The sequence below is a fragment of the Pogoniulus pusillus genome, chromosome 5, assembly GCF_015220805.1.
Source record: "Pogoniulus pusillus isolate bPogPus1 chromosome 5, bPogPus1.pri, whole genome shotgun sequence".
In the NCBI taxonomy this organism is placed as follows: Eukaryota; Metazoa; Chordata; class Aves; order Piciformes; family Lybiidae; genus Pogoniulus; species Pogoniulus pusillus.
In genome coordinates, this window is record NC_087268.1 from 25,632,776 (window position 1) to 25,651,694 (window position 18,919).

The 18,919-nt window shown below is 42.8% G+C and overlaps 1 protein-coding gene across 2 annotated transcripts in view; it reads right to left on the bottom strand.

The window, feature by feature from the left end:
* Positions 1 to 18,919, bottom strand: part of AFF3 (ALF transcription elongation factor 3) — a 365,042-nt gene that overhangs the window by 202,890 nt on the left and 143,233 nt on the right. The gene's annotated exons all lie outside the window — the stretch shown is intronic.

An 18,919-nucleotide genomic window follows, 5' to 3' on the forward strand; every position in this document is an offset into this window, starting at 1 on the left:
TAAATAAAATGAGAAAATAGTTTGTTTGTGTTTTAAAAAGAAGTAACAAATAGCAGGTTTGAGGACATGGTTGTCACACGAAATATATTCCAACCTCTATTACAGTTTCAAAACAAGGCCAAGTCTTTCCAGCATCTGAAAAGCAGCACTGCTTAAAATATTCAAATTATTCTCCATCAAGCACTACAGGAAGATGTAATATTTGCAATGTTTACATATGATTGCAACATATTTGTATAAACTCGTAGGATTTTGTTTACACCACTTCTGTGTGCAGTTCCTGCTGTTTTGACTGTGCTACATAGGATTGAGCATAAGCACAACAGCTATTGCATGTATACAGAATCAATAGGTGCATTTATTTATATCAAATAAACAATATCTCTCTGCATCCTTTGTGCAGGAAAGACCCTGCAGTGACAATGTGCCTGCCTATGTGAAGCCTGACAACACAGAGGGTAGAGGTGCCTGTGCTGCCGAGGGAAGCATTGCAGAGATGGCAACACTGAGCACAGTCTTGGCAGTGCAGCAGTCTTGAGAAGCCTACAATTTCCTAAAAGGCTGACCTAAACCCATCCATATGTTGTGTAAATGAAGGCATGGAGGAATTCAGCATTCCTGAACTGAGATACTCTTTCAGTATCTCCAGAGCCACTCTGGAGAGGAGAAATTAAAGTGTTCCCCTACAAGAATTATCCACACAGTGCCTCACCTACACACTCGGCTTGGTTTTTCTTTAGGACCCAAACTTCTACCACCAAAGATGAGGCAGCACAAATGATCAGACTGCCATACTGTGATAGTTTGAAGCTAGCTAGAATGTTTTGGTGAGAAGAACTAGATTATAGGCTGTAAAAGGAAAACAATGGTGATGTCTACTTCACTCAGAGTCTTGCTGAAGAAGAAATGAAAACATTAGATAACACTCTCACCATTTTCTCTCACTCTTGCTTGGGCTGCTGGCTGAGCAACATCTTACCCTCTAACCTCACCCTTCATTTGGACTAACCCACCTTTGCTTCTTAACCTCTTGGCTGAACCTCTATTCTTCCTTGGGACTGGGGTAAGGTTGAGAGGGGCAGGGGGAAGGTGCAGGGGTGGTTGAGAGCCCCTCCTGGGGACTCAGGTTTCTGGGAGGGGAGTTGTGTTTCTGTATTACCTTTTACCTTGTGTATTTCTGTCCATAACTGTATATACTGTAAATATCTGCCTGTATATTGTGCTAGCTGTAAATAAATAGCTTCATTCATATTTCCAGAGCCGGCTGAGTCTAGTCTGGGTGATTTCTAAAGTGGGGGGGGGGGGGGGCGGGGAACACCCAAACCATCACACATACTTATGCCAACAGCCCCCTTGAGCTACCCTGGACAACTGGAAAGAGAGGGCTCACCACTGATGGAGGTGGCTGTCTCCTCCAACTTTCAACAAGATACAGATGGCTGCTGCCTCACACAAGTTTTCTGGAGATTTACCTCACCATATTAAATTCACTGACAATTCCTCAAAGAAAGGACTTCTTCCTTTTGCAAAACAGAATTAACTCAGGAAGCAGGACACCAGGGCTTGAGATCTTCCCATGCAGCAAGGGGGCATGGAAACAAACCCAGCATGATTCACTTTCCTATCCTCAAAGAGCTAGCAAGGAGGTGAGCTTCACCTTCACATCACGCTTCCAAAAAACACCTGGACGTTCTGAGTTTGCAGATGCCCACTGTTGAAATATTAAGGCAAAGTGATTTTCCGAAGTACTGAGCTCTTCTAACCTGGAAATCAGACTTCTCTACCAGATCTGTATTTGGGCAACCAAAAAATCACACGGCACTTTTAAAAATGGATGCCTCTGTGCCTGCTTAGACCCAAATGATCTCACTAGCCATTCTGGGCAAGTCATGCTCCTGGACACTGTCAATGCCATTCTCCAGCCTGACCTGAATGACTGAGCAGGTCTGGATTCACAGCCACTTGTAGCCTACTAGCTCTAACCAAGGTCAGAAGTGCAGCAGCCACACATATGCAAGTGAACAATTTATGTATCATATTTTTTTGTGCATGTTACTTCATGCTAATTCACAGAAAGTTGTAAGTGCTCTACTCTCAGAACTCCTGCTGAATCTTTGCCAGATACAGCCCTTGATTGTTAAACAAATGCATCATAGCAACTCCTTTTTGTGCAACACAGTCCATCCAATTCACAGTTCACCATAAGTTAACATCATCAGTTTCAGAGGGAAAGGAATTAAGAATGATATAATATCAGCCTTTGGAGAATTACTCTGATCTGGTGTATAGATGCTGAACAGAACCTGCAGTCTCCAAGCAGACAGCCCTGTTCTGATCTCAGCCCTCTCCCTGGGGAGCTGCATAATGCCATGTGTGGCCTTCCTGCCACTGGAGCAGGGGTACAAGTGTAAGAGTTGTCAATGAAGCTAACAAGACAGAGGGAATTACCACAATAATCTCTGGACGTTTAAGGATTTTAAAATTCATATTAGACAGGTTTTATTTCTCCTCTCCTTGTGGTTTTCCCTCCATTTTCTCCATTTCCTTCCCCAAACCATGGGTTATGATTTGTTATCCCATTAACAACAGTGAAGAGTGTAAAGCTCTCATCACGAGCACCTTGTTTACAGAGCAATAAATCAGCTGCCTGACCTCAAGCTTGCTATTCTAGTCCACTGTCATGTCACAGGAAGAGTGCCGAAGAGATCTACCATCTTCTGCTGTATACCATGCACTGAACATATGGCAAAATGCTGCTCTTTACTTTTGTCTGAAGACAAAACTACAGAAGGTAAACGTGGCAATAGGCTATTCCAGACTAGGTTTAGAAATAAGCTTCTCATACAAAATTAAATATCCCTCCTAGAGCTGTAATCAAGTAAGTCTGCAAATACTCATCAGCAAGAAATTACACCTTCCATTACCACAGAAATAAAACTTTAGCTGTTCCCCTAGCACATCCTATCTCTGGGCAGCCAGTAAAGTGACTGCTCACATCTCTGGCTCAATATCATCACACTGCCTAGCAAAAGGCAGAAAAAAAACCCAAAAAGCTGGAAACACAAAATCAAAGACAAGATGTGAAAAACTCAAAACAATATTTGGAAAAACCTCAATGTCTGTATTTTCCTCTTTGTTCTTCATCTTTTGAGTGCCAAATACACATTTCTTGAGTTATTTCTGCTTTGAATACTTGTGAGGACCTTACATTACTGCAGATATCAAACTTTCTAAAATAAGGGTACAGAAGTTTAGAGACCATGGTCTGCACACAGCAAGCAACTTCATGTGGCCTGGAGTTATATATTTTTTTTTTTCATATAACACAACATTGAGGATTACTGTGGGACTTAAGGCATGTCTGAAAATTGTTTGTAGATGTTGGTATGGAAAAAAAAATCCCTATTCTCATTTATACCTCTTTTTTTTTACTACATTTCTACCTACATTGTAGAGAACCCCATGCTGCCTGGGAATCTGGCAACCTGAATTCAACTTCATGGCTGTATTTCAAATATAAAAAAACCCAAACCCTTAACTGTTTCTTGGAACATGAATTAAAAAGAAGAGATGGCATTACCTGCAAACAATAAATAGCACAGAGAACTGGATGCGCTATTTGCATCAGTGGACCTGCCTGATCCAAACCCTGTCGCATTGGTGCTGGCTGTGTGACACAGCACTTGCCTGAGGCTGATGTCAGTAGTATCAGCAGTCTATGCGAAGCAGTCCTTGCACCCTCTATAGCCTGTGCTCTATAGCCTGTGTGTTACAGTACGCTTGTGCAATAAGCGTTTTAATTACTTAACAAAAACAACAACAACAACAAAAAAACCCTAAGACAAAATAAAGGTTTTGAGGCTGCTCTTTCCAACTAAACTGAGGAGCTGCTACCCTGTATTTATTCCAACATTGATCAGCCCAGCTCATTTGCCTCCTTTTGCATTTTGTGATCTGTCATAACAAACTCGCCTCACTGAACCTCCAATGAACCATCCGCAAAGTACTGGCAAGTCTCAGGCAGCTATCAGGGAGAAGTGGGCTCCAGCCTCTTCCCTGTCTGTTGCTATACCTATTGCCTTCATTACTCAGCCAGAGCAGCCTGAAGAACGCCAAGCATCTGCACACACGTGGGGCCGGCGCACAGGCTGGCAGGAGGATGTGAGGGAGCTGCCGCGGAGGATAACGGCAGCGGCTGCTGAAAAAATAGCCGGGAGCATTGCACCACTGATAACACGAGCAGCTAATTACCATGCAAAGCACAGAGAACTGTAAGAAACAAGGCTGACTAAAGGCTACATCGAATTCTTGAGAAATGGGATGTAATTTCCAAAAAAGCTACATCTGTACAAATTTTATTTCAGAGCGTTACTTTATTTTTTCCCCCTCACCAACAGCTTTTGGATGGAGATATATTAAGAAACCTCTCTGAAAGGAACTGCCTATCTGTGATACTTCTCTCTCCTTTCCTGTGCTAAGAAAGAAAGAAAGATAGATCTTCTGTGAGCATCTATTTCCATTTTAGCCAAAGAGATTTTTATGATGGGAGCTTTTGGTGCTGTTATTTTTTAGACTGTGGCTTTTTGTACCAGTATAAATGTGGCATGATTAACATCTCCAGAAGGCCAAGGTACATATTCAGCCTGCTCCTGAGTGTGTCAGCACTTGAACACCAGTCATCTGCAACCAGAGGCAAGCCCACGCCTGCCACATATACACCCTTTGGGTACCATCTTTGCCTCCTGGGCAGCCTTCACCCCTGCACTGCACAGGCATTGCACAAAATTGCTTAACACAAGGCTGCAGAATTTCCCCTGAGGTCTAAAGCAAAGGCTCATGTAGTAAATACTGGAGACAATAACCTAAATCCATGACTAACAAAAAAATAGTAAAAAACCACACATCAGTGGACCTTGATGTAAAAGCATATTAGAAATGTTTCTATGCCAAGGGTACCATACCATGAAAGTATGGAGATACACACACAAACACATGAACATATATGCCACTTCCTATACAATCCATCTGCTAGAAAGGAACTTTCAGTATGAAAAAAATAAGTAAAGTCTTTATGCTTATTCATATGTGTGGCAGCTGCCTCTTGGGCTGTGCAGCACCACTGCCCTCGACAAAGTTTCCCTTTGGTTGTTTCTCTGAGGAGACCTTAACATGCTCAAGTCATGGAATTAAACAGTGAAATGCAAGAGGGAGATGTGCCTGAGACCAGAGACAGGAATTCTGGGGTTTCTGTGGAAATGTAGCTAGGCTGTGCACAGGCATCTTTTGGAAGAGACTATTTGCAATTGCCCAGAGAATGGTTTTAGATATTCCAGACTTAACTTGCTGTTGATTTTCTTACATGTGCTATTGTCATGGGGGGGTCGTTTGGGTTTTGGAGGAATGAAATATGAGGCCGAATTTTAAAAGGGTTTAGATAACTTAATATTACATACACAAGGAATCCCCCCTCCCCAAACTTATTTACAACTACCCCACACAAGTTCTTTGTGTGCGGTTTCGAGATTGTATTACAGAATGTCTATGTACAACGAGTTAGAAATTCAGCAAAGGTTTGAAAGGATTTAGGAAGAGAGTCTGCGGCATGAAAGTGCCGCTGCTAAGCTATTGAGAGTTTATTCTGGTTTAGATCGAGTTTCTCAGTCACTCACTGGCCGGAGTCAGTTTTGAGGGTCCCAAATATCGTGGGTTTGGATAATTCAAGGGTTATTGGGGCGCGCTGTCCGGAGTTTCCACGGGTATGGTCACGCTGGAGCGGCGGCTGGGAGCGGCGGCTGGCCGGGAGCGCCTTAGTCGGTGCCCTGGGCTGGTGCCGTGGGCTGTAGCCATGCAGTGGCGGTGGACCCAAAAGCGGCTGGAAGCGGCAGATGAGTGGGTGGCAAGGAGCGAGAGGCAAGATGCGAGGTAGAGAGGTAGCAGGGACACTGTATTGTCCCTTTTGATGAGTTTTGACCCCGCGATTGATGGTCCTTGGGCCACAATTCTGTCCAATGAGGGCTTGGCAACAGGCCAAAACACACCAAATAAGGTGAGGTCCAAGGGTCTGGTACCCCCAGATACGGAGAGGCCTCAGGTGGGTTCCCCACCCTAGACATGTGAGCTTAGGTAAGGTGTTTACTTCAACCTTGAGGAGGCAACCCAGACTGGAAGGCACCAAGGCCATTGTGTCCCATTGTCCCCCTTAACTTGTTTACCCCAAGTACAGGCAGGACAACACTCTTCGGGGGGACAACATGTCCGGGCATGAATAGGTTCGTAAACATATACATTTGAGGCCTGTGCAACCCTCCACCACAGCTATGTCCTTCAAAAGGGTCTTTATGGGATAGCTGTGCTGCACCTGCACCATTCTGGAGAGAAGAAGCACAACTTCATGCCTTGAGAAAGGTGGGGTGGTTAGAAGATTAGTCCTCAACATAGTTACAAACTCTGGTTTTGATGCCTCAGGCTGTGCCAGGGGAAATTTAGGCTGGAGGTGAGGAGAAAGTTCTTCACTGAGTGAGGCATTGGACACTGGAATGGGCTGCCTGGGGAGGTGGTGGAGTCGCCGTCCCTGGAGCTGTTCAAGGCAGGACTGGACGTGGCACTTGGTGCCATGGTCTAGCCTTGAGCTCTGTGGTAAAGGGTTGGACTTGATGATCTGTGAGGTCTCTTCCAACCCCGATGATACTGAGATACTGTGAAATACCCACATTTTGGAATGTACTTGCATCCTGAATCATGGTAGGGTTGGGGGCCAGGCAGACAGACAGCCACATGTAGATTTTATCCCACTGACTATGTTTCCATTAAAAATTCACTCATGTGGCATTGTTACATTCAAAATTAAATTTTAAGAAGTGTTTTTCAGTTCATCTGAGACATGAAAATTTGCCACTTTAATGATAAATTTAAAAAAATAGAAATAAAATTGGTATTTACAGAGTAAAATATGGCCTAAATCACAAAGTCATTAAAGCAAAATACCAAAATGTTTCACCCTGACTCCAAATTTGGTAATTTTTTACTTTAAGAAAATATTTCCTTCAAACAAAAATGGAAATAGGTTTGGTCAAAAATCAACCCAGATGTAGACATTTTCAGTTCTGGTAAACTGGAACATCCCCTGTGAAAAGGACTGAGTAAGAAAAAACTCTGACCACAACAGAATTAAAACCATTTTTTTCCATTCATTTTGATTTTTCATCTAATGAGAATGGCATTTTCATCTTGATGCTTGACATGAGACCTACCATCAAAGTTTCCATGTACATGTAAGAGGGCTGGACATCAAGGAGCCACAGCAAACTGCAAATTTTGCCAAACAGCAACAGTAACACTTGTGCACAGCCCTGAAAGGGAGAAGCTTCCTCGTCTCTCCCTGAGGATATAGGAAAGCAGGGATGAACTGAGGAAGGTTATACCAAGTAAACAAAGATTATGAGACTGCTCAGAGAGCATGATTTTCTGTTGTTCTTGGTATTTGAAAGCTTTACTTTGCACTTGTTTCTTACTACTGGAGTGCCAGTCGGAGTGATCAGTTGACAGGTGGGGGGTGGCCTCTTCTCCCAGGTAACCAGCAATAGAACAAGGGGACACAGTCTAAGTTGTGCCAGGGTAGGTATAGGCTGGATATTAGGAAGAAGTTCTTCACAGAGAGAGTGATTTCCCATTGGAATGGGCTGCCCAGGGAGGTGGTGGAGGCACCATCCCTGGGGGTCTTCAAGAAAAGACTGGATGAGGCACTTAGTGCCATGGTCTAGTTGATTGGATAGGGCAGGGTGATAGGTTGGACTGGATGATCTTGGAGGTCTCTTCCAACCTGGTTGATTCTATGATTCTATGATTCTATGACAGAGTAGCTCTCTCTTGCAGTCTGCACTGCTACAAGTAGAAGCTATTTCTCTTCTACTACTAGAAACTGCTGCTAGCTCTTCCTTAGGCACAGAGATGTGCAAGAGGGAGATGGGGATGAACAGCTGACTTCTCCTCAAGCACTGTGTCAGAAAGTGTTGCACTAATTAAAGTTATTAAATTCATCTAATTTACAGTGACTGTTAATAAACCATTACCCTTAATAAGCCCATTCTCTTTTGAAACAGAGCCTCCATATTTATTAGGGGGATTATTTTTCCTACCATGGGATCTTGCAACATTGTTCTTGGTTCAAAAGGGAAGAGGAGAAAGGTTAACAAAGATTTTATTTCAAGGAACAAAAAAAAAAAAAAAAAAAAAAAAGAAAGAAAAAGAAGGAATGAAGAGCAAGTGATGAAAGTCATCTAGCTTTGCTTTAATGAAAGAATCTGGGTATACTAATTGGGGACCTCACTGCAACTGGAATATCATGATGCCCCAGTCTTGTATTAGGAACATGTTCTGGCTAATTGAAGAAGCTTAATCAAAGCTCAATCAAAAAATAGAGAGAAATGCCAAATCATACAATAGACTTGCTGTGCACACTAGAAAGTGGATCCTAATCACACAAGAGTACATTTTGCTCTTGATGAGTGATATTCACTCAGGACAGTCTGCTCAGCAGCTCTCTCACAACTAAAGTAGAGGATAGCAGCTTTTGGAGAGCAGAGCCTTCGAGAACAAAGACTGTAAAGAAGTTCATAAAGCCAGAGCATCGCTAGCCTTAGGCTATACTGCCCTTCTGTGTGGATCTGAGGGGCATGAAAGTATCCCAAGGGTCAGGCTGGCATCTAAATGAATATGGATTTACTGTGGATTAATGTGTAAGTAAAGGTATGTACAGCATTGTACTTTAAGTAGCAGGGAGACAAGGTTAGAATGGAACTCCTCTAGTACAAACCCATGGCCTGCCCCAGAGCTTGAAGCACCTGCTGCCCATGTAGTACCTGACCTGAACTAAATATGGAAAGTCTGGGGTCAGAAAGTGAAGTGATGCTGAAGATCCACTGTCTGGATGGCTACTGGGAGCTTCGTTAGCGCTTCGACACCTACAGTCCAATCTGGAGCAGATTTAGAAGTGCAGCCATGTGTTGAGAGATCATCTTCAAACTGATGAGATGGTCTGAAGCTAAGTCTCAGTGTCCACACCATAAAAAAATCAAGACAATTAAAGGCCATTCTGAAATTCTGAAGCTTCCCCATGCTTTCCACCCTTAAGGGCCACTGAATATTCAGTGACTGGAGCTTTACTGGTAACATGTCATCTAATAAAACATTCTTGGGAGCCTCAGACAAAAGCTACTGGAAGATCAGTGGAACAATTTTACAGGCCTTGACACTATACTAATAAAAAAAAGAATCCAAACATACCAGAATTATATTATGTCCCAGAACAATAAAAGGGAGCTGTAATGGAGAACTGCTTTGTTCTATTAATAAAATATAAAGGTTTTATTGTTATTGGGAAAGACTGATTGTATCAAATCAATATCATGTCACAACATATTAATGTTTTTCTTCACTAATGAAAAAAATAGGGTCTGATGTGATTACACTCTCTTGCTGCCCATTTGAGAAATATAATGGGATGGTAATAATGAAGATTGCAACTTGCAATTTTACTCCTTGCTATATACTTGATCCTGTGAGGTGCTGAGTAAGTGACCTTGGCTTTCAGTGAAGTCAATGAGAACTGAAGGTAACTGGCATACACCAAAACGCTGTCAGCAACTCCCTGAATGGAGTTCCACAGCCCCTCTTCCCACCTGTGCTAGTTTGAAGCAGGGTAGAATGTTTTGGTGAGAAGAACTAGATCATAGGCTGTGAAAGGAAAACAATGGTGATGTCTACTCCCCTCAGAGTCTTGCTGAAGAAGAAATGAAAACATTAGATAACACTCTCGCCATTTTGTCACACTCTGCTTTGGGCTGCTGGCTGAGCAACATCTTACACCCTAACCTCACCTTCCACTCACCTTTGCTTCTTAACCTCTTAGCCAAAGCTCAATTCTTCTTTAGGATTGGGGTAAGGTTGAGAGGGGCAGGGGGAAGGTGCAGAGGTGGTTGAGAGCCCCTCCTGGGGACTCAGGTTTCTGGGAGGGGAGTTGTGTTTCTGTATTACCTTTTACCTTGTATATTTCTGTCTATAACTGTATATACTGTAAATATCTGCTTGTATATTGTGCTAGCTGTAAATAAATACCTTCATTTATATTCCCAGAGCCGACTGAGTCTAGTCTGGGTATTTCTAAAGTGTGGGGGGGCAGGGTACACCCAAACCATTACACCACCTAAAAACTGGCAATGCCTTCATCATACTACCTTTCTTGAAGCACTGCATGCATGCTCTGAACTTATTAAGTGACTGCTTGCCTCACACAGAGGTCTATCTGTTGGAAAGTTTCCATTAGGAACACCAGAGGCTTTTGGTTTTGCATTAGGAAAGGCTTTTTAGTGAAGATATGGGCTTCTTCCCTCAGCTCATGCAGTCCTTTTAACACCCATACCAAGGACCCTGCTCTGGGAGCTTTTCTCCCCATTAGATGCCTGTCCTCCCTGCTGCACAGATGGCCAATTAGTGTCAACTGGAATGTGGGTACTTTTAGTGATGTGGACACTTGTCCGTTAGGACCTGGACTGAGACCAATTGATTGCATTTGATACATTTTCTGCATTTGCTTGGGGAGGATATGTAACATCTCTATAGTCTCAACAGTTGGAAAACCAAGTATTATGGAACTGTTCACCTTTCTTTGACGTTTTAATACGATTTTACCATCACCTGGTATAATATTCAATAAATTAAATGGACTATTTTGCTAAGAGATCCTTTAAAAATGTTAATTAACAATAAATCAATAAACACTATTCGACATCAAAATCAATTATATCCCTGTTTACATTATTTAACTCCAAACATTACTGTTTGTGTGCTTGTAATTAGCAAGCTATAAAAGACGCCGTAAATAGGCGCATAATGAGAGGAACTGTTTATAAATGATAATTGGTATTTGTTCCCACTGAGCTAAAGGTTATGTGATTATGAACTATCATGCAGAAAGGGTTAAACCTCTTACAGATAGAAGGTTTTACAGTACACAACTCTGCAGAAAACTCTCCCACAAAAGGCCTTGATGGAAGAAAGCCACTACACGAGAGATTGATGAAAAGAGTAACATCTATCAGGCATTCCTTAAAGTCTATTTACATCCATTTAGAAACAGCTCATGGGGAAAAATCTACCCTTTGGGCAGTGGTGGAGAGAGCAAGAAATGGAGCCTGGCATAAGGAATTCAATGTTGCTAAAACATCATCATCTGAACAGTACCTCTGCTAAGTCAAAAGGAAAGGTATTAACACTGAAATGCTATTAAAAACTGCGGTTGACCATCCTGCTAACAAGGCTGAGAACAAGACAAAGGAAACAAGGCTGACTTTCATCATGATGGGTAACAAAGATACTGCTTTACCCAATAACTGACTCAAAGATAAGGGCCAAAGAGGGGGTGGTTTTCACAGCAGGCCAAAGAAGTCTTCATGCAGCCTAGAGCCAAAAATACTAAGCAGCAGGCTCCATCTCCTGAAGGTAGCACTCAGCAATTTCTCATGATAGGCTGATACAGAGAGCTGGAAACATTGTTTCCTAGAGAGAAAAACATCTATCATTAATGCCTGTTGCCTTCTCAATTTTAGAGACTGAGACCTGATCCAGACTTTATAGTTAAAGGTCTCATGATCTGGAAAGCAGAAAAACATTTGCATTCTACTGAACCCTTTTGCTAGTCCAAGGATGTCACTAAAATCTGACAGTTCTGACTTTGACAGTGCTTGCTTCACAGCAGAATAAATGTCATCCTTTCACTGTAACTGCTTTTGAGAGGGCAACAATCATCAAGAACTTCTGATGGAAAAGGTCTGAAGTACAGGCAGACCAGTGTGCATATGGTGACAAAGCCAGAGAGGTTAATCTATTCACAAGTCCAGAGAGAAAACACTTTTTCTACTCTGTCTGGGCACAGTTGATGCATATTTCCTCTCTTTTTCTGGATTGTGACTTAAAAGCAAATTAATTTTGGCCTGAGACACTTATATTACACTCCTTTCCTTGATTTGCACAAAATACAACTGTTTCATGGAAAATATAGGTCAGGCATGTAAAAGTAAAACAAGTCTTTTGTGTAAGGAACAGATCATCATGTGCACTTATTAATGACTGCTCAGTCTCACTGCTAAGACTGCAAAAACATATTCTGGTCACAGCAACTACGATCTGGAGAAATATTTGCTCAAGAAGGGTATAAATACATACTGGATACCCAAAGCTTGTCTGTTCAGGTGGATTCTCTTAAAATCCACGCAGAAGTTGATAAATAGTGCAATTCTCCAAGCTGCAGTGAAAATCTCAGTAGAGCTTTATTGTGCTCTCAGCATTCCTGAAAGTCAAAAGAAAAATCCAGTCCTACTGTGGTCACTGACAGACTGACGGAAACACATTCACTGCAAAGCTACTGAAAACAGCAGTCTCTAAAGGTCTTGTAGAATTAATAAAACACATAAAATTTCAAGTGAAATGTCAGTGCTGCAATGTCTTTAGGCTCAGACATTTAAATCCCTTCCAATGAACAATGAACACGACACCATGTATGTATCAAGGTATACACACATACATATATATGAATCACACAAAAATCCTTTGCAAAAATGGCCTAAAAATGACCAAATCAATGAAGAAAGTCTCAAATTTATCAACTGTAGTCTTAATATAAGAATTCATAAAGTTTCAGAGTTTCTTTATCTATCTCATCCTCTCTTAGGCCAATGGGATGAGATTGAACAAGGCCAAGTGCAGGGTTCTGCACTTTGGACACAACAACCCCAAGCAGCACTACAGGCTGGGCACAGAGTGGCTGGAAAGCAGCCAAGAGGAGAGAGACCTGGGGGTGCTGATAGATAGTAGGCTGAAGGTGAGCCAGCAGTGTGCCCAGGTGGCCAAGAGAGCCAATGGCATCCTGGCCTGTATCAGGAACAGTGAGGCCAGTAGGACAAGGGAGGTTATTCTGCCCCTGTACTCGGCACTGGTCAGGTCACACCTTGAGTACAGTGTCCAGTTCTGGGCCCCTCAATTTAAGAGAGATGTTGAGGTGCTGGAACGTGTCCAGAGAAGGGCGACAAAGCTGGTGAGGGGCCTGGAACACAAAGCCTATGAGGAGAGGCTGAGGGAGCTGGGGTTGTTTGGCCTGGAGAAGAGGAGGGTCAGGGGTGACCTCATTGCTGTCTACAACTACCTGAAGGGAGGCTGTAGCCAGGTGGGGGGAGGCCTCTTCTCCCAGGCAACCAGCAATAGACAAGGGGATACAGTCTCAAGTTGTGCTGGAGAGAGTATAGGCTGGATGTTAGGAGGAAGTTCTTCACAGAGAGAGTGATTGGCATTGGAATGGGCTGCCCAGGGAGGTGGTGGAGGCACCATCCCTTGAGGTCTTCAAGAAAAGACTCGATGAGGCACTCAGTGCCATGGTCTAGTTGACTGGATGGGGCTGGGTGCTAGGTTGGACTGGATGATCTTGGAGGTCTCTTCCAACCTAGTTGATTCCATGATTCTATGATTCTTTCTCAAGTCCCACCAAAAAATCTGTTTTCTCATAAGTTCACTTCAGGGCCATCCTGGGTCTTCTTTGGTTGGGGGGAAGAGACAGGAACCAGGCACTGCTGTGCTGTCTTGCAGAGCACTTACCTCCAGAAATAAGGATGCCTGCACATCTATGGAACCAACTGACTCAAGAAGTGGCACCTGCCTAGCACTTGTCCCCACTTTCCTGTGGGGTCTGTAACAGCACCCTACTGTTTGGGCATTCAGAAGACTAGAATCAGAAGAACAAACAGTGTCTCAGGTTCGGAAAAGGTTGTAGGTTGTCTCCCAAGTAGTAGCATACTACTAGTTAGCATTTTCTGATGGAAGCCACACTGGTCCCTCACACTTAAAATCATCTCAGTTTTTTGTCTTTTGGCTTTCACTTTTCACAGTCTTTTAAAGGGTATATTGCACCTCAAAGTCACAATGTTTTCTGACTTTCTTCTGACCTGTCATTGTTACAAGTAACAGTGAAATAGAGAGTAAAAGCGAGAAGACAGCTTGTGTCCTGGAGTCCTGGATACCCTAAAATTCCTCTCCCTTCATGGTTTGAATAGGAGATGAAAGGTGCGAAAAACCTGTTTCCCTCCCCCCAGGATCCCTGGTTGTAAACAGGTTGTGTAAGCCCCCCCACACCCAGCTCGTGTCTGCCTGGTGTAAGCCCATGTGACTCCCATATTTGGGGAAAGTCCAGGCAAGTGGCATTTGCCTATTATGGTAAGGTTTGGCTGACTGCCAACCTGATTGGTCATTCTAGTGGCCAAAGGGACCATTAATCTCAGCCCACATTCAATAAATAGGGGTACACAGGTAAACAACGTGCTCAGACTCCCCCTGCATAGCTCAGACTCGCCTGCCTGCGTATTCACTTGCAGAGCTCACTTAAGCCTGCCTATATATATGTGGAGCCCATAGTCTCCCAGCCAGCTGTGCACATCTGCACGCCACTGTGTTATCAGGACCACATCCTGTATTGCCTGCCTTTACCTATGGAGTGCAGACTCCCAAGCAGCCATGCACACCTTGCACACTCACTGCCTATCATTGCCTGGTAAGTGCCACTGCCGCCAAGTTACCAGGAAGCAGACTCTGGATTGTCTGCACACAGTCAGCCTGCTAGCTGCAGGAGAACTGTGCTCAGACTGCATGGCATCCTACTCCTGCACCTGAGGTCCTGCCTAAGAATCCCTGGACAGAGCATCCAGAAGAAGCCAGCAGCATAAGGCAGAGATAGCATCTTTCGCTTGGAGAACCAGGTCAGAGACTGTCATTTCCCCACAAGCCAGGAAGATTCTCCTTTCCCCTCAAGCCGGGAGGATTCCAGCCTCAAAGGCCACGGGCAAAGCTCCCCTGAAGTTTGGACACTAGTAATAGGCTGTGACGTAGCTCCGGAGGGAGATTATTGATTAATAAGAATTGTAAGTAAATGCTTTAATGCCTCTGTAACATCTGTTGTCTCTGCCATAAACCAGAAAGAGTTTTCAGCCCACTCTGCTGGGCGAATAGCGTATAGACCCCAAGCGGCATTAAGCTGTGGGGGAAAATCCTCTCTCTGTTTATAGTTTGAATGTTTGCTAGTTACTAACAAGTTACTGTAGATATTAGTCCTAGAATGTTTTCATAACCGTGTAGAATCCATTTTAATATTAATATACAGTGGTTGGGGGTGGCAAGAGTTCAGAATATTGAGTTTAATAAATATTTATTTTTATATAACATTATCTTGCACCAATTAATTTCTCCCCTCCGCCAAATCGGCGTAGGCGGCAGAACACCCCTCTGCGACAGATGCCCGCGCTGGCATCGGGCTGGGGATTGGCTGTGGTCTTCACGCCTAGGAAGTGGTAACTCTGCTCTTTGTCTAGGCATATTGGGGTACTTCCTGCCTTAAGAGTTCTCCCCCTCTGGACAGTTCCTGCAGAGTCCCCTGGCACTCTTCACCGTAAGCACCCTTTGTGAAAGATGAATAGGCCTAAGGAACCTCAGATGTCTTTTGAAAGAGAGAGAGCTGACAAGCGTCTGGACCGCCCTTTCGCTCAGACTGCCTGGCTCACCTGTGAGGAAACTTTCTGCTCAGCCTGACTGACACTGGGAAAGCTGTGTTTATTAGCTTAGCCTTTTCCATTTCCTGACTTCTAAAACAGCCATCCATTTTCAATTAACTGAGTCTGCTAATTAAACTAATTTCTGTATGGAGTTTTGGGGGCGGGGTTTCAGGAAAATAAAACAAGCCTATTTTTATATATGTTCCTGACTCAGCCACGTTAATTCCCTGCCTCCACAACAGTTTGCCCTCAGATTTTACAGATTTTTCATCTTTGAGCTTGCCCTTCCTTCCCGTAGAAGCCTGCCAGTTCCTAGCTGTATCCATTGAGCTCTGCCATGCAGCTAAAGGCAGAGCACCACTTAATACTCAGAATAAAAAACTGTACAGACCATGGCCATGTTACTCAGAGCAGTAAACACTTTTTACTGTCACACCAACAGCTTTCTTTTCTTTTTAATACAGAAAATGATCAACAAGTCACTTGAAAACAGTGCAGTGTCCCAGGGGCATGACTGGTGTATAGTCTGCAAAGCTCTAGCTAGTGCCTATAGGAAACTGTTCTTCCAACAGCCTCACTGCCAAAAAAAATCTATATGTGCCTGCATTTGCACACAGGCAACACAAAACACAGAGGTGGGGAATAAAAGAAAGTACAGTGGTAGTAGAGTTTAATTTGGTTGCAGACCAAAACCAGAACTACACTGTGTAAGAAGAGTTTGTGAAAGGCCAGGCTGCCCTCAGATTTGGCTTGGGTTTGGTTTCCATAACTTCCATTACTTTTATTGCAAAGGTGAGTAGTTTCATGGATTTCTATTTTTACTTTTTTCCTAACAGATGAGGATATCCACCTCAGCTTATTTTATCTCTAGAGGAAAAAGAGTTCAATGTAGCTTCGTTTAATTTTAAGTGGAAACCACATGGAGAGAAATCCTCTAATACTGCCACAGCTCACAGACATTTCCATCTAGGTCAAGTAGAGCAGATCTGCATTTCTTAAGTGGGAGAAGCAGCTCTCTGTCTCTTTAAAAACTGGGAGGCCTTGAGGCACTCCAAATTATAACAACACACACAGAAAACAGGAGTACAGTTGGACAGCCTTTAAGCCAAGAAGCCACAGGCTTCGTTTTTGTTATATGATCTCGATGAGTTTATTTCTGTGGCTTTTTATTCATGTTTCACAATGCTGAATTCTTTAAACTTGTTAATATTTCCCATTTTTATTGTTCTCTGCTGCTTCTCACTGTTTCATTTTATTCTTTTGTTCCCCAGTGTAACTGAAGGTAATGTAGTCTTGGGCCCATTACCCTCCATCTCTTTGATCTGGCAGTGGATATCAACAAAGAAGTTATTTGTTCTCAACACATTAAACCCGCCTGTGTAGCCTTTTACAAATTCTGTTATGCAACTTTGATACAGGCTGGAATGAGTTGTCAGGTACCGAAAGGCAGGGGAGCACAAAGACCTCTCCAAAAGTCAAGCTATGAATGGTGTCATCTTACTGTTTCGCTTTCAAAGGTGGCTCATACAGGTTTGCTGAATAGGAGTCGTTTGACAGTAGACATCTGAATTTGTATCGCAGACTCTAAGACACCTTTATAAGAACTTTGAATATCTTAGTTGAGTGCTGAGGATCAAAGCTTCCTATGTAATAAACCTATCATGAATTCCTCAAGATATTCAGCATTGGTAACAATGACAGCTGATTTGCCCTGCATAACAAGCTGCCAATAGAATACAAGGGTTGTGATCAATACTTTAACTACTGAGATAAAAATCTATCTGAAATTCAGGAATTATATTAAGGTTTCATAATTTACTTTATAAACCATCTCCTATAATTTTATGATGAGCATGCATCAAGTGTTGCTTGAAATACATTAAATCTTGATTTTCAAACCTGAATACTAGAATAGTAAGTAGAATTGGCAGCATAAATGAATGTAACACATAAAACACAAAGAGCTTTTGGCCAGCTTTTGTATAGAGCATTAGAAACAGAGAAACACACATTGGTTCAAAGTGATTTGCATTAAATCTATTTGTTATGGGTTTGATATTCTCCAAACTATTTGTTTTGGGTAAGAAAGGATGCTCTGCATTTATGATATATGATACCACATTGTCATCAATTGTCATGCTTTGTTCATAGGACTGAATAATTTGTAAACATCAGACTACTATGTTTAGCCTGCACTCTGGTTTTCTGATAATGCTTATTAAACAGATCAAATCCTCCTATCTTTTATTTACTTATTTGCTTATGGATGGGATGACGAGTAGATCGTTTCCCTGACAGTTAATGACTTGGGGAAAGGCTTGGTGTTTCTGGTGCTGGTTGTTCCAGGAGAGGAGGGCAATGCTGGTTTCGGTCTCTGTTTTTTGACTGTGTGCCCATATTGCCACGTAGGAGCACTCGGCAATAAGACCAGAGAAAAGCGATGAAGATGCAGAGGGCTACTCACATTCTAAGGGCTTCTCTCAGTTTTCTGACTCCCTTTCCACAACCATGCATCCAGCAGCATTTCCTGCATGTTTTATCTGCAGATGTCACTCTAAGTCACCTGCAGCCCAGATAAATATGGGGCGCCAAAACCTGGATTCTCCTGTACCATTTGCAACAACAGGTAGTGAGAACAGAAAAAATGTTTCTGGCAAATGCCTATCGTTTTTTATCACCCTTTTTCTGCCAGAGAAATACAGCTGTGAAACAAGATACTCTGGGTTACAGGCAAAGACTTCTAGCTGTTTCTGTGCCATGGAAGGCTGTTTTCTGTGATTCTGCTGAATCTCCCATAAGAGCCGGTGGAAAAACCCAGAATAAAGAGCAGTCTTTGCCTAATTTACATTTTCTATACATATACACTATAAACACAACAGGATTTTAAATACCTGCAGATGAGGAACTAATCAACAGCTATGGGCTGAATGCCGGTGACACTTAATCTGTAGGGACTGTACAGGCACGGCAGCTCATCTGCACAAATCACCTGTGCAGCTCTGTGCTTAGGGTCTCAGGCACTCACTCACTCACTCACTCACTCACTGCCCAGGCTACCTCGTTGATGGCACTATATAAAAGGATATACAAAAGACAAATATTAAAAAAAAAAAAAGGAAACAATGTGATTACTCATTCCTAGAAAGCAATGCAAAATTGAGCCATTGCCTTTGCAAAAACATGATATTGGTTCATTTGCCACCCAGAATGTCTGCACTTCTAAGCTGAAGAAGAACAACAGCAAGAATGTAAGCCTAGCTTGCATTTCCATCCTTATCTCTGTGTACCGATACTCTCTCAGAGGTCCCTGCTTGCACAGCAGCTGCTGAATTGAT